Raw genomic sequence first — 12,407 nt, 5'->3', positions numbered from 1 at the left:
AATGCAGCCTCAGAGGATTCATACTTGACAGCTTCGGGGGAGCTGTCATAGGCATCTAATAAATTGTTTTGCATCGCACCTCTCATAGGGATTCAGGGCTAATCTCTTATAGCCATCAGGCTAATTACAAGCAACTGGCTAAACGGAAATACCTATAGCTCTTCTGAGACATTCGAGTTTGTTTCCCAGCCAAGATCGCATGAAGTAAAAAGACTGCACCGTTTTCCCACCCGCATCTCCATCCTGAATCTCCCCAGCAAAATTAACCTACATTCAGTCTATTGTTTATATGTGTATTTCACACTATGTTGAGGTAAAAATCTGAATATAATGCTTGTATGGATATCAACCCCAATACATGTTTATGGCATCTTTATTAATCAACTACATTACACTTAAAAACTACTTTGACTACCATTACCGATTTCTGTATGCTAGCTCTGCTACCAGCTTATACGAATGGGAGTTAGCACCCAGTCACTTTTTTTTCTAAACCTGAAAAGGAACAAATTCTAAAATGTTATGCAGTGAAAACAGCCAAATATATCCAGATGGGATTTTAGTAACCTCATTGTGGGCCTGTAAGAATACACCAATCATTAAGGATTTGACAAATATCCACTTTGTTTAATGTGCGCGAATCCAGCATCCCCCACAGTCTGCATTACATTGATCTCTTTAGCACCCCGATCTCTTTCCAGGTGTTCAAACTCACTTTCCTGTCTTTGAAATCCCTACACAAGGTATCATAAAGATGTTTTTTTATTTGTGAACTTAATCTGATAACCTTTCGTCATAGTTCTCCATGTTTGTTGTCAAGGAAGTTGTCAAGGAAGTGAGTTTGCATTTATACAATATGTACCACCTATCGTCAAATAATCATGTCAATGCATAGCTATACGGAGCCCTCCGCATTGTTACAAAATTTGGGAAGTGCACGGCCATGCGGTACGGAGCTCAATTTGTCCCTATTTGTGTCACACCACCTGTACGGAGCCTCCGCCGCACATCGCTGGAGCAAGCATACATTGGCTTCCACTCACAGCTTGTGACACCTTGTGAACTCAGGAGCAAACGGCTAATAGCTAATTCCGAGTGGTGCTAAGCATTCAAATGACACATTGATAGCATTACTCAAACACATTTGCTAAACAGTAACTAACACACATTAACGTCTAACATTCTGACATGAGCAAATACATTCCAAATATGAATTTCTACCTGAAAGAGGGGAACTACAGAAATTATTCACACTGAGAATCTTCAGCTTCAAGTCAGTTGTAATGACTGAACTGGGAATCTCCGTCCACCCCCTAAAGGATTTCCTAGGCATCACTCAACCTCTGCACAAATAGACATCAATAAAGCACATATCATTTCACATTCATATAAATGAAAATCACATTTCATTCTATCACTGGCATAGGAAAAATGGTGAGGGAAGAAAAATTAAGAGGGGATTGAAGCCTGAGAATCATGGCACAATGGGATGTTGAAGAAGTTGTTTGAAACCTTTGCTCTGAGTTGGTCAATGAGAAGAGAGGATGTGAGGAAGGAAACAAGGGTAACCTGTTTAATTGAGAGAGTAAGGTGATATTATCGCTGACTCGTAGCTCGAATCTGCCACCCACATGCAACTGTCTGCAGCCTTGAACCTGCTAGCTCTGGGCTAATATTAAGAGGAAGGATTGGAACTTAAAGAGCATTATTATAGCTCATTTGCATACAGTACTGGATATTGCCTACCCAGATACATTGCCAGACTTAATGCTACGCCCTCAATCTCCCATCCGCAGTCCACAAACTTTCAGATGATGATTGACACCATGTGAATGGAAGAAATATATATTTTTATGCTGAAATGGATTTGGAATATCCAACAACTCCAACAACAGAAAACAATCTATATAATCCCCGCCAATCATCTCTCTGAGTTTAATTTGCTTTAAAATGTTATTGTGAGACACCAAATCTGTCATGAAGGCAATCTTTTTGGGTATTCTCAAGGCATAAATGTAAATAGTCTGTAATTACAAAACCTTAGAAATGCAAAGCAATGAAAGCATACAAAATCGCTTCCCAAGACTAAACATTATCGTTGATAACCTTTCATTCAGCCGTTGTCATGGCAGTGGAGTCAGCGGAAAAATAAATGCCCTCTCTCCTTGTGACATAAATGTATTTCAAGCTTATACTGTTCGAAGTATTTTTTCCCCCGGTACACATTATTCAAGGAGCTTCAAATTGAAGGGAGCTATCCCTTTGATGCCCGTTGATTTCGCATCTCCATTTGCTACCTCATTATATACCTTCTCTATTGTTTTCTGTCTCATTCTCCCTCATATGCCAACTCAAATAACTGGTAAATTGGTATCGTTTTTTTTCTCCAGAAAATCTACATTTATTTGAATGCTTTCCGATGTGTGTGTGTGTGTGTGTGTGTGAATGTGCGTGTGAATGTGTGTGTGTGTGTATATATATATATATATATAAATATATATATATATATATATATATATATATATATATATATATACGTATATATATAATAAACACACACACACACATTCACACATAGACACGCACACACATCGGAAAGCATTCAAATATATATATATATATATATATATACACACACACACACACACACACAGCTGAAGTCGAAAGTTTACATACACCTTAGCCAAATACATTTAAACTTAGTTTTTCACAATTCCTGACATTTAATACTAGTAAACAATCCCTGTCTTAGGTCAGTTAGGATCACCAATTTATTTTAAGAATGTGAAATGTCAGAATAATAGTAGAGAGAATGATTGATTTCAGCTTTTATTTCTTTCATCACATCCCCGGTGGGTCAGAAGATTACATACACTCAATTAGTGTTTGGTAGCATTGCCTTTAAATGGTTTACCTTGGATCAAATGTTGTTTTGGGTAGCCTTACACAAGCTTCCCACAATAAGTTGGGTGAATTTTGGCCCATTCCTCCTGACAGAGCTGGTGTAACTAAGTCAGGTTTGTAGGTCTCCTTACTCGCAATTGATTTTTTAGGTCTGCCCACAAATGTTCTATAGCATTGAAGTCAGGGCTTTGTGATGGCCACTCCAATTCCTTGCCTTTGTTGTCCTTAAGCCATTTTGCCACAACTTTGGAAGTATGCTTGGGGTCATTGTCCATTTGGAAGACCCATTTGCGACCAAGCTTTAACTTCCTGACTGATGTCTTGCGATGTTGCTTCAAAATATCCACATAATTTTGCTTCTTCATGATGCCATCTATTTTGTGAAGTGCACCAGTCCCTCCTGTAGCAAAGCACCCCCACAACATGATGCTGCCACCCCCGTGCTTCACGGTTGGGATGCTTTCTTCGGCTTACAAGCCTCCCCCTTTTTCCTCCTAACATAACTACGGTCATTATGGCCAAACAGTTCTATTTTTGTTTCATCAGACCAGAGGACAGTTCTCCAAAAAGTACAATCTTTGTCCCCATGTGCAGTTGCAAACCGTAGTCTGGCTTTTTTATGGTGGTTTTGGAGCAATGGATTCTTCCTTGCTGAGTGGCATTTCAGGTTATGTCGATATAGGACTTGTTTTACTGTGGATGTAGATACTTTGTACCTGTTTCCTCTAGCATCTTCACAAGGTCCTTTGCTGTTGTTCTGGGATTGATTTGCACTTTTTGCACCAAAGTACTTTCATCTCTAGGAGACCGAACACGTCACCTTCCTGAGCGGTATGACGGCTACGTGGTCCCATGTTGTTTATATTTGCATACTATTGTTTGTACGAATGAACGTGGTACCTTTTGAATGAATACCAAGGATGAACCAGACTTGTGGAGGTCTATAATTAATTCTTGGTCTTGGATGAGGTCTTGGATGATTTCTTTAGATTTTCCCATGATGTCAAGCAAAGAGGCACTGAGTTTGAAGGTAGGCCTTGAAATACATCCACAGGTACACCTCCTGTCACGACTTCTGCCGAAGTCGTTGCCTCTCCTTGTTCGGGCGGTGCTCGGCGTTCGACGTCACCGGTCTTCTAGCCATCATTGATCTTTTTTTTCATTTTCCATTGGTTTTGTCTTCCCACACACCTGTTGTCAATCCCATTCATTACCTGTTGTGTATTTAACCCTCTGTTTCCCCTCATGTCTTTGTCAGAGATTGTTATTGTCAGTGTAGTGTGATTGTTTGTATAGGTGCGCGTCGGGTCCTCGTACCCATGTTTTGTGTTTATGTACATAGAGTGTTGTGGAGCATACTCCGTGGACTTTATTAAAAGACTCCATTTTACACTCCATTTGACTCTCCTGCGCCTGACTTCCCTGCCACCTATTACACCTATGCGTGACAGAATCTCTGACAAAGACATGAGGGGAAACAGAGGGTTAAATACACAACAGGTAATGAATGGGATTGACAACAGGTGTGTGGGAAGACAAGACAAAACCAATGGAAAATGAAAAAAAGATCAATGATGGCTAGAAGACCGGTGACGTCGAACGCCGAGCACCGCCCGAACAAGGAGAGGCAACGACTTCGGCAGAAGTCATGACACCTCCAATTGACTCAAATGATGTCAATTAGCCTCAGAAGCTTCTAAAGCCATGACATAATTTTGGGGAATTTTCCAAGCTGAAATAAATAATTCTCTCTGCTATTATTCTGACATTTCACATTCTTAAAAGAAAGTGGTGATCCTAACTGACCTAAGACAGGGAATTTTTTACTAGGATTAAAAGCCAGAAATTGTGAAAAACTGAGTTTAAATGTATTTGGCTACGGTGTATGTAAACTTTCGACTTCAACGGTATTATCACTTGAGAATGATGCCCAGCGTAAGAAAAAAAGGGATTTATTTCATATCATAGTCACACAGCCTAGCCCATATGTTTCAATAAGGTTTGCATCACAACTAAAGTGGCCAACTAACCTTTAAAATGAAGCACATTAATCCACTTTACAAGGTGTGTACAGCCTAACTGGCATATATTAGCAGCACTTGAGTTTCAAGTTTGGGGAAAGACATTTTCACCAATAAAATGCACCTTTATTATAATTGCATTTGCGGTCACTTTTGATAATGGTGTTTTCCACTCATGGAACATTTGCGCTTATAGCCTACTACCATTTGTGCATTGCTGCACTTATAATGTGAAGAAATAGCCTCATAGTATATCAACATTTTAAGCTAAATTTTCTGATCTGTGGCGTCAGCCACATTGCATAAGAAATGTTTTTTTGATTCTAGTGGTCGTATTAATTTGTGATCTATCACATCCCACAACTGTCACAGACTATGTTTTGAATTGCCAGGGGTGTGCGTGCTGGTGTAGAAGTCAGGTGCAGGAGAGCAGAGAGTTGTGATCAGGCACACACTTTATTAGGCAGAAACAAACCTTCAGCCATTAGCGAAAGTGTAAAGTGCGACAAAGTCACAATGATGCAAAAAAGGAGTATGACAATAAACATACTACGGGTGGACAAACGGTACCCGGGCAACACCAGCCTGGCGCATCATGAAACACGTAACAAATAACAATTACACACAAAGACATGGAGGGGAAGAGAGGACTAAATACATGCAGTGTGATTAGGGAATGAAAACCCGGTGTGCAGGGAACAAGACAAAACAAATGGAAATATGAAAAATGGAGCGGTGATGGCTAGAAAGCCGGTGACATCGACCGCCGAACGCAGCCCGAGCAAGGAGAGGAGCCGACTTCAGCGGAAGTCATGACAGGAATATTTATTTTCTCGCACAGAATAGAATAGGTTGAATTTTGTACTATGGGGGATAGTCGATTGACATAGGCTAGTGTTTTGCTGCCCGTTGGGCCTACTCATCTTCGCTTGTAGCCTGTGAGAAAGGCCCGGTCACGTAATGGAGAGCCATGTGAGTGAGGCGCTACGGAGTGTGCAAGCACACGCAGAGCACAGAGCAGCACTCCGGGACGCAAAAGGCATGGATTTTTTTAGGGTGCACGACGGCCACAAAGGGATTCCACCATGAAATTGGGGGCATTATCAAGTGCTTGTCAAATTGTGAATAAAATAGACATTTTATTCGCAGCATTGCCGTGTCTTGGCTATCATTAATGTGATGATGATTGTTTTAGCGAATCGATTAACTATGTTTAATTCTTATGATGATTAAATTAATCCTGTAACAATTAACTCCTTAGCAATTTTGGGACACCATGGAAAAAGTTTATTTAACGAGTTATCATTTTCCGAATGAACTCTTAAAGACATAAATATCTTATCTCAGTCATTCAATTAATTGTTGCCTTCTATCAGTCTCATTCTGAATGTCTCAAAGTCCTTGGAAATCTACACGAACCCTAGCATAAATGTTGAATCAGCAATATACAAATTGGCTTCATTATTTATTTACTAATGAACTAATCACACAGAATTACATAAACACACACACACACACAGTACAGTTATTGGTTACTAACACAATACAATGAAAGGTCCCTAATGGACTAAGCCGATATGACGGTTTGTTCCACAAAATTGAAAGGGGGGGCATGTAAGAAAGAGCGAGAGAAAAGATAAAGGACTTCACTATCGTTCATACAACTGATAACTGTGCTCATGGAAATATGAATACTTTGCACATGAATGGCCGCTCATTTGAAAAAGAATTGCAACGTATATATTTAATATATGTATGCCTTTGTTGTCTTTCTGTTGAAATCACTGGTCCGTCTGTGGAGAGTAGTTTGACAGAAGTCTCCGGTTTGTCCCCCAGGACCTTTGTAGTTGTCGCTGATATCTGTTATAATGGATACATCAAATGTACCATTGGTTGTTGGATAGGGAAATGTTCTTTAGAATGGATCTTTCAAAGTACCACCCGGTGGTTCTCGGGGCTCGGATCATTAGAATAGAAACATTAAAGGTATCTATTGTAATGGTGAGAGGAAACTGTTCTCGCTCTTCTTTGGTCAAGTTTTAGGCTAACAGTATTTAAACAGCTGCAGACTGAATGTTCCTGTGAAGTCTTCTTCACTCAAGAGTTTGAGGATCTTACTATTTTCTTGTATTGTAGTCTTTAAACCAATTGTAACGTATTCAGCTGTAACTGCACGTAACTGGTCTCTAGAGTGGTAGCTATTTCAACGTGGGGACTACCGTCCTTACATTTTCTTAACTTTAGTTTTGTAGATTTCTTAACCATTCGTGACGTCCACCTGCTTGGTCTAATGTCAATTTTGTCGCAAGTGGGTTTTATGTCCTCTGGGGCAATCCATGATGCCGACATATTGTCTGTGCTCACTGACTAGTTAAGACTTTATATGAATAACAATTCTCTCATTTAGAAGACTAACATCACATTTTAACTTCTCACAAAGTTTCATATTTAATTATATAAGTTCCACAACATCTTGGTGTGACCCTGATAACTGAGAAATATGTACATTCAGAGATACAGTTATGTTGTAAAACTGTCCTTAGTTACATCACAAATTATTAACAAATTTGACAGGATCGAATCTGTTCGAATATGTCTGTCCTGCCTGGCGTAACGTGGAAGGTTCTCATCTGAAAAAGGCTAAAAACCATACAGAACCTGGCAATCAAGACTCCCCATGTATACCAACAACCACTACACCCACCAGATGGCAGGACTAAGAACAGAATGGCTGTTCTGGGACACAAGTTTGCCCTCAGGTCAGTGGGGAACCCCTCGCTAAAAACCATTATCCAAGAACGAACCCACACAGATTTTTATCCAGCCAGCACCCTCTCTCTTTGCTTCTTAAATATTGATTACTTTTATCACTTTTAAACCTCTATTTCAAAAATTTTATGTGGATTTCTGAGGTACATCAACCAGATCTTATCCTCTTTTACTTCCGCTGATATCTTACATTTTGGAGGATGATATTTGACTTGCTCACATCAGTTAAAACATTTTTTTTTACATTCCTATGAAGATGTTTTTTAAGTCATTTTAAATGCAAACAAACCAACCCAGTTTTAACCCCTAACAAATTATATAGAGGAATATACTTCCAGAACATGCATTGCTTTTAAAAACATACTTAATACTTACCTGTCCTTTTTACGACCAGACGTGTGTAATCCTTTCAGCCCGCTCCTGTTGGACAAAGGAAAACAAAGCTTATTACAACAACAAACCGCTCATCCAACCACTCGCAATCAAAAGGTACACCTTCCCCAGTATCCCGAAGAGCAGGTTTTTCCTACTTTCTATTTTTTATAAAGTTGTTTACCCACTTCCCCAGCCCAAACCAACTCCTCCTTTTTATTCAATAAAGTTTGTTTTAAGTCAGGTTTAGAAAGACAAAAGGACAACTCCATCACTCCTCCCCCTTGTACATTGCCAAGCCTCACTTTCAACTGGACAGATACAGTACAATGAGACACGAAGTCCTGAACTGTCTCCACCAGTCCATAAGTTCCTCGACCCAACTAAAATATGGTTGTGGATATTTGAAATTATGGGGCATTTTTGCTTCCACTGGTCCTGGGGCCCTTGTAATCGACATTTTAGCCAAAAACCTGGTTGCCTCTGCCAGGAGGATGAAACTTGGCAAAAAGTGGATCTTCAGCAAGACAACAATCCCAAGCACACATCAAATTCCACAAAGAAATGGTTAATTGACCACAACATCAGCATTTTGAATTGACCATCACACTTGAAGCCCACCCATTGAAATGTTGTGGTTGGAATTGAAGATGGCAAAGCGCAGATAAAGGATATCAAGGATCTGGGTGTAGAGATTTCGCCCAACATATTCTCCAATCTCATAAAACATCTGAGAAAAAGTGCTCAGTGTTGTTATTCTCGCAAGTTGATGTATTGAAAATTGGGGTGCCATTAATTTTCACCCCTATCTTTGAGAGACTTTTTCCACGTTTTGTTACGTTACAGACTTATTCTAAAATGGATAAAAAATAAAAAATAAATCCTCAATCTACACAAAATATCCCATAATGACAAAGCAAAAACAGGTTTCTATATTTTTTTTTGCACATTTATAAAGAACAAACTACTGAAAATTGTCAGCAATTTTATGGTATGACGAAACAAGCTTGGCACACCTGTATTTAAGGAGTTTCTCCCCTTCTCCTCTGCAGATCTTCTCAAGCTCGGTCAGGTTGGATGGGGAGGGTTGCTGCACAGCTATTTTCAGGTCTCTTCAGAGATGTTTGATCAGGTTCCAGTCTGAGCCCTGGCTGGGCCACACAAAGACATTCAGAAACTTTGTCCTGAAGCCACTCCTGCTTTTTCTTGGCTTTGTTCTTGGTGTTGTTGTCCTGTTGGAAGGTGAACCTTCACCACAGTCTGAGGTCCTGAGTGCTCTGGAGGAGGTTTTCTTCAATGATCTCTCTGCACTTTGCTCCATTCATCTTTCCCACTATCCTGACTAGTCTCCCAGTCACTAAAAAACATCCCCACAGCATGATGCTGCCACCACCATGCTTCAATGTAGTGATGGTGCCAGGTTTCCTCCAGATGTGATGCTTGGAATTCAGGCCAAAGAGTTCAATCTTGGTTTCATCAGACCAGAGAATCTTGTTTCTCATGGTCTGAGAGTCTTTAGGTGCCTTTCGGCAAACCCCAAGCAGGCTGAGGAATGGCTTCCGGCTGGCCACTGTACCATAAGGCCTTATTTGTGGAGTGCTGCATGGAGGGGAGAACTTTCTAGGACAACCATCTCAACAGAGGAACTCTGGAGCTCTGTCAGAGTGACCACCGGGTTCTTGGTCACCTCCCTGACCAAGGCCCTTCTCCCCCGATTGCTCAGTTTGGCCAGGCAGCCAGCTCTAGGAAGACTCTTGGCGGTTCCAAACTTATTCCATTTAAGAATGATGGAGGCCACTGTGTTCTTGGGGACCTTCAATGCTGCAGATATTTTCTGGTACCCTTCCCCAGATCTGTGCCTCAACACAATCCTGTCTCAGAGCTATACTGACAATTCCTTCAACTTCATGGCTTGGTTTTTGCTCTGACATGCACAGTCAACTGTGGGACCTAATATAGACAGGTGTGTGCCTTTCCATATCATACCCTATCGATTGAGTTTACCACAGGTGGACTACAATCACGTTGTAGAAACATCTCAAGGATGATCAATGGAAACGATGCACCAGAGCTCAATTTAGAGTCTCTTAGCAAAGGGTCTGAATACTTTATTGTTATTGCAAACATTTGCTTTGTTATTATGGGGTATTGTGTGTGCAGTAGATTGATGAGGAAAACAATGTAGTTCATACATTTTAGAATAAGTCTGTGACGTAAAAAAAACATGTGAAAAAGGGGAAGGGGTCTGAATACTTTTTGAATGCACTGTAGTTAGGACTGACCACAGGACTGGGGGAAAAGTCCATCTGTGATTCTCTGGGGAATGTTCACAAACCTAGACAGTTCTAAACTTTAAATTGGTTTGGATTAGAGCTTCTGATAAACCCGTGTTTCCCAACTCCAGTCCTCCAATACACCCAACAGCAGACATTTTTGTTGTAACCCCTTAATGATTAGTTGACAAGTTGAATCAGTTGTGCTTGTCCTGGGCAATTTAAATGCACAGAGATACCGTGACCAGACAGATTTTAGCAGTGCAGCCTGCGTCCATCCTGGCACTTCAGAGTTAATTCTGAGCATCCCAATCATTTCAAGGTCAATCCAGAGAATCCCAAACAAGCTCAATGGGTGACATGTCTGGTGAGTATGCAGGCCATGGAAAAACTGGGACATCTAATTTTCAGGATTTGTGTACAGATCCTTGCGATATGGGGTCGTGCATTATCATGCTGAAACATGAGGTGATGGCGGCAGCTGAATGGCACGACAATGGGCCTCGGGATCTCTTCACGGTATCTCTGTGCATTCAAATTGCCATTGATAAAATGCAATTGTGTTCATTGTCCGTAGCTTATGCCTGCCTAAACCATCTGCACAGTACAGTTGAAACGGGCATTCATCCGTGAAGAGCACACTTCTCCAGCATGTCAGTGGCCATCGAAAGTGAGAATTTGCCCACTAAAGTCGATTACAACCACAGTCAGATCAAGACCCTAGTGAGGACGACGGGCACATAGATGAACTTCCCTGAGATGGTTTCTGACAGTTTGTGCAGAAATTCTTTGGTTGTGCAAACCCACAATATCTTCAGCTGTCCGGGTGGCTGGTCTCAGACGATCCCGCAGGGAAAAAAGACAGATCTCTTTCTTGGTCCTGGGCTGGCATTGACAAATTCTCTAAAATTACATTGAAGGAAGCATTCATTATGACAATTGCACATGTCATGGAAAATTACATTAGTCACTAATTACATTAGTCAATTAGTCATACAATCCTGTGTTTTACTGCTTAAAGAATAGTATCTTGTTATATATATGCTCAAGTTTTTTCTTATATATATATATATATTCTTATATACCTTATACAAACTTTTATTGGTGTGACTTAGTCATAAGACTGTGCTTACAGCTTAGAGACATTTGGGTGCAACCGCAGCATGTGAAATCCCATGGGTTTACTATCTACAGAAAGTCACATGCATGGAAACTTTCAAAAAGGAGTACACTATAGTATTTGTTGTTGTGAATGCAGTTAGACTGATCTTAAGTTTGCACAGACAACGAATTACCTTTTACACACCATCTGCTGACTGCCACGTATACAGAAAGGGGTTGGATTTTCTCTATGAAAGCAGAGACCTGGCTATGTTTGTTAAACATTCAACTCTGAACCATTCTTGGTGATGTTGATTGCTTAATTTTTGCTAATATAATAAAGCTGTTGTTGGAAGAATCTACAGGCTCTCTCTTCCTATAGAATTTCCCTGACACACGCTCCCCTCAAACTTGTGTGGAATTGTGTTGAGGGAAAAAAACTGCACCTTTCATTGTCCCCAGCACAAGGTGAACCTGTGTAATGATCATCCTGTTTATTCAGCTTTGAGAAAAATACAATTTTGTGCATATGGAACATTTCTGGGATCTTTTATTTCAATTCATGAAACTTTACATGTTGCGTTTATATTTCTGTACAGTGTACAGTCCTTTTAATAGATGAAAGGTATTACTTTGAGGGTGTTTACTACACATCATAAATGAGGAGGTCCCCACTAGCCAAGAACATGTTGTTTACAGGTTTCCAGTTCTGTTGACATTGAAATGTCCTTCAGGGTTTCCACATGACGGTACTGAGTATTCATGGGCTTTGCTCTTTTCAGCCACTACCAAAACAAAGGTAAGTCGGAACGTCAGGAAACAACAGTGCTTTGATGATGTACAGCCAGACTCATAGCATCTTTACTCCGACATTGCAACCGGGTCTGATTGGATTACCCAGCGGCAATTAAATAATTCCCTCCCGTCAGTCTTCTATTCCGGATGACCATTCTTTTGGGACAGCAAG

This window comes from Oncorhynchus tshawytscha, linkage group LG08, assembly GCF_018296145.1.
Source record: "Oncorhynchus tshawytscha isolate Ot180627B linkage group LG08, Otsh_v2.0, whole genome shotgun sequence".
Lineage (NCBI taxonomy): Eukaryota > Metazoa > Chordata > Actinopteri > Salmoniformes > Salmonidae > Oncorhynchus > Oncorhynchus tshawytscha.
Note: the sequence above shows the minus strand (reverse complement) of the source record.